General features: G+C 38.4%; 1 protein-coding gene across 1 annotated transcript in view; it reads left to right on the forward strand.

The window, feature by feature from the left end:
* Window positions 1–282: 282 nt before the first annotated feature.
* Window positions 283–4,906, forward strand: part of prickle1a (prickle homolog 1a) — a 28,382-nt gene continuing 23,758 nt past the window's right edge. Inside the window, exon 1 of the mRNA XM_056252589.1 lies at window positions 283–453. The gene's annotated coding sequence lies outside the window, so the exon portion shown is untranslated. The remainder of the gene's footprint in view (window positions 454–4,906) is intronic.

The following is a 4,906-nucleotide window of genomic DNA, read 5'->3' on the forward strand; positions in this document are numbered from 1 at the left end:
CTAATATCTTCATTTTGCTTCTCCGTTTTGCATTTTGAAGTAATTTTGCTTCTCCGGTAGCTAAATGTATGTTGATTTAAGAATATTTCGATATTTGTTCTGAAAAACAAGACAGCAATACTAAGTAAGAAAAATATGTATTATATTATTATTTATATAACGTTATAAAAATCAGAAAGTGCGCGCGTGTTGCGTTGCGTCTGTGCGCGCGTTGCGACATGTGACGCACGCGGACGCGCCGCGCGCAGGAGGTAAGCGAAACTCCCCAACACACACACACACACACACACTCGTTCCCCTCAGCTGAGTGTGTTTCGCCTCAGATATGCAGTGTAAAGCCCGGGATCTGCAGTGACCGACGCCAATGAGCGCGAGCGCGGCTCTGAGTAACGAGGATAACGAGGATCTGCTGGAAACCGGATTGTTTTGGGTCGCTACTGGGGGAATATTCGGGTAAGTTCTGATGTTTAGCGTTTCATACGTGTGTGAAAGACTTCTGCTCAGATATAATGGCTAGAATATACGCTTTTTGTAACATTTGCATAGCACAAGCTTAGACTGATGTCTGATGTTATTATTAGGGGCGTTTAGTTGTGAAGTCTGGAAAAACTCTGGGAAAGCTCAAAGGAAAAGTGTCCCAAGAGCTTCTGGTCTATTTCTACACTCATTATCCAGGTCGTTTTTACAGAGAAGGCCAGAGTTTGCTGTGAGGTTGTCAGAAACACGGGGTTCTTGCATGTGTGTTTGGACTCAGCTGTGCCTGTCACTTCAGTGACAACTGCTCCTTCCCGAACACTCTCTCACGGTTTCCGATCTTAATCTCAATCCCAAGGTTTCCATAGGATTCCTCAGGCGCTGTTCTTCGCTTTACTTCGTTGATCTGTATCTCTTTCCAGACACCGTGGGAATAGATCAGTGCAAAAACGACAATTAGGTGGTGTGTCATCATTTAGGATTGGCTACTCATCCTCAGCTTCCGCCACGGAATAAAAAAATACAAAAGGTAATTGCGACTTTTTATCTCATAATTTTGACTCTTTTTTTCCTCACAATTCTCAGTTTATATCTTACAATTTGGATTTAAAACTTGAAACACTGAGAAAAAAGTTAGAATTATGAGATTTTTAAGCATAATTGCAAGAAAAAACTCAGAATTGCAAGATTTAAAAGCTGAATTCCAAGCAAAAGTCAGAATTGCAAGATATATTAACTTGATATACTGAAAAAGTAAGAATTGCGAGATTGCTAAGCAGAATTGCGAGATTTAAATGCAGAATACCGAGATTTAAATGCAGAATACCGAGCAAAAAAGTCAGAATTGCAACTTTTTATCTCATAATTTTGACTCTTTTTTTTTTCTCACAATTCTCAGTTTATATCTCACAATTTGGATTTAAAACTTGAAACACTGAGAAAAAAGTAAGAATTATGAGATTTTTTAGCATAATTGCAAGAAAAAAGTCAGAATTGCAAGATATTAACTTGAAAATGAATACTGAAAAAAAAGTAAGAATTGCGAGATTTAAATGCAGAATACCGAGCAAAAAAGTCAGAACTGCAAGATATAAACTGGAAATACTGAGAAAAAAGTCAGAATTGTGAGATTTTAAGCAGAATTGTGAGATTTCAACTCAGAATTCTTAGAAAAAACTCAGAATTGCGAGATTTAAATGCAGAATATCGAGCAAAAAAGTCAGAACTGCAAAATATAAACTCGAAATACTGAAAAAAGTCAAAATTGTGAGATTTAAACTAAAAATGTCTTGAGTTTCGAAATAAAAAGTCACAATTTTTATTTTTTTTATTCCGTGGCGGAAACGAGCCTCCATTCTTTCCAAACCTGTATGCTGTTATTTATTTATTTATTTATTTTTGCTGAAACTTTATGCAGCTCTTTTCCATTCAGTCCACAGTGAACCGCGACTGTCCGGCTGCAAAAACAGCATCGTAACATTCGTCCATATGAAGACTTGACCTGTTAGGATACTTTTATGGTGTTTTTTGTTATTTTTAGGAAGTTGATAGTCATGTTTGCCAATTCATTGGAAAAATTGTCCATGAAGTATTTTCACAATACCTTGTTTTGTTTTCCACTGAAGAACTGCAGTCAGACCGGTTTGGAGCGGCGTGACGGCGAGTAACCGATGATGTTTTACTGTGATGAGCGCAGGTAGAGCCAGCAGGGAAGTGTAAATCAGCTTTACCGTGGTACAGTAGGGGTTAATCTGCACTCAGATCTGTGGCCGCAGTCGTGAAGCGTGCGCTGTGATGCCAGCTGCCAGAGATCGGCCCCACAGGGGCCCGCAAATGTCAACAGGACTCCGTTTCCGTATGAAGACACACACACACACACACATACACACACACACTCTTTGAGAGACAGATCCTCTCTTCACCCTCTTGATCCCAGATTGAGACGACTGAGGCCTGAAGCGTCAGGAGGAACTGGCATTGATGTGTGCTTGAAATGATGACTGGTCAATATATGATGTTTTTGAGCTCAGGTTTGGTTGTTAAAGCCTCTCAGTGATGATGATAGTGATAGTTTGAGATGATAGAGATGATAGTGAAGTGTTTGAGATGATAGAGATGATAGAGAAGTGTTTGAGATGGTGGCGTCCTCTAGTGGTGATGTGAGGCCATGCATGGTTATCCTAAATGTGTTTAAACTACTTTAGTGCGCTTTTCTTCTTATGGAGTGATTTAGATCAGTGTTTCTACAAAAGGGGTCCGAGGCCCTCTGCAAACTTACAATAAATGATGATTTAAACTCAATCGAAAAGGCTAAAACAACTAAAATTCAGGATTGCTCTAATATCTTGTAGAAAATCATACTAAAATGATGATTTGCTGCTCAAGAAACATTTCTCATTGATGAATAGAAAGTGCAAAAGAACAGCATTTATCTGAAATTGAAAGCGTTTGTAACATTAAACACTACTGTTTAAAAGTTTGGGGTCAGTAAGTATTTTTATTTATTTTTTGAGGAAAGAAATAAAATAAATCAATACTTTTATTCATCAAGGTTGAATTAAAGCTGCAGTCCGTAACTTTTTTAAGTTAAAAATAATCCAAAATAAGTATATTAAAAAAAACTTATTCTGCCAGTGGTCAAAACTATCTGCTTGCCATAGCTAGATTCAAAACGGTTAGCTTGTAATAATGATTTTAATTCCAGTGGTACTGGTGGGTTTCCGCGGGAAATTCGAGCATGTCTTTGCGTCATGACGTCACACCCGTACACATAAAGAAGGAGTTTCGGCTAGCCGGCTATACTGCGCGTGACGAGATGTAGAGATGTATAGGCTTTTCTCGCAGCACTTTACATGATTAAACTTATGGCATCCAGAAAGATCCAAACAACAATCATCTGTGTCAACTGGAGATTCAGCAGTTATAAAACCCAAAAGACTTCGTACTTCGGATTTAAGGTGGCTAGAGAAAGAGAAAGAAACCGTCTCATGCGAACACAAGGATTTAAACATCGGCTGGGCTTTTGAAAAGTGCGTGAACTCCGTGTTTTGAAGGGGTTCGAAACGGAAGAAGAGACGGCTTTTTTCTGCTGAACAAGTAAGACATTTCAATAGTTCAATCGTGTAACAGTACGTTTTCTTAATTCACACAGTTATGGAGTTTCCTTTGTTGTGCCTTTCTCGTTTTGCTATTATGGAGAATATGAATTCTGAACTACACAGGTAACCATAAAACACATTAAATTTAACATTAGTCACGCAATGCTGATGTTGTTAACATGAACAATTTGAGAACAAAGTAGGCTATAATTTACACGGTTGCTGTAAATCGCGTTGATTAAATCTAACGAAGCTTATCATGTCGAATGCTTTTCCCCCTTAGTTGGTCAGAACAAAAATGGATGTTACTTACTTGTTCAGAAGACATTTTATTATGAAAACTCTTATATTGGTCAAACTTTCAAAAAGTGAATCTGTGATTCTGTATGCCAGTATCCACACAGCGCGGTGACTGACAGCAGCACTCGCCTCAAAGCACTGTGTTCATCCGCGCTGTTTCATGCCGATTTACAACCCACGTAAAGATGATAATTCAGCCAATCACTGCAGTTACAGATTTCCAACAGAGAGATGGCGACAAAGAGGAAAAGCTACGGACTGCAGCTTTAAATTGATCAAAACTTTCACTAAAGACCTTTATAATGTTACAAAAGATTTTTTTTTTACTTTCTATTCATCAAAGAATCCTGTTTTTTTTCTTCACACAACTGTTTTCAACATTAGTAATAATAATAATAATCATAAATGTGTCTTGAGCATCAAATCTTCACATCATACTGATTTCTGAAGGATCATGTGACACTGAAGACTGATGATGATGATTTAAACTCAAGATCGTTCTGATTTTAATTCTGCTGTGTTGTGTCTCTGAAGAAGCTTGACAGTCTTGGAAAACCTTGTTTTAAAAGTTATTTCTATACCCGTCATGGAAATTAATCAAGTCTTCTAACTGTAATAATGAATATACGGTTTTGTAGTTGTGTGAAGATCTAAAACTAAAAAGAGTAAAAAAGAAATATTCTTTTCAAATCATTGGTTGAACCCAAGAGGAATCTCCCAACTTCTGTAATATGAGTTTCAGTCTGGAGCTCTGATCGTGTGTGTGTGTGTGTGAGACACTCGAGTGTGTGTTGGTTTAGTGCCTGATACACACAGAGCCAGGCTTGTGTCCGGTGTGTGTGTGTGTGTGTGTGTGTGTAAACGCTGCGAACCCTCCGGCAGCTTTAGAGCTCACGCGACTGAACGACTCAGAGCGAATAACAGCGTCTTTCATGAGTGCAGGACTGATGACACACACACACACACACACTGACTGATGATGTACTAAGATGATCAGAATACACAGATCACTCACACACTCATCCACACACACA

This window comes from Rhinichthys klamathensis, unplaced genomic scaffold (genome assembly GCF_029890125.1).
Source record: "Rhinichthys klamathensis goyatoka isolate OS25496 unplaced genomic scaffold, OSU_Roscu_1.1 h1tg000096l_1, whole genome shotgun sequence".
Classification (NCBI taxonomy): Eukaryota; Metazoa; Chordata; class Actinopteri; order Cypriniformes; family Leuciscidae; genus Rhinichthys; species Rhinichthys klamathensis.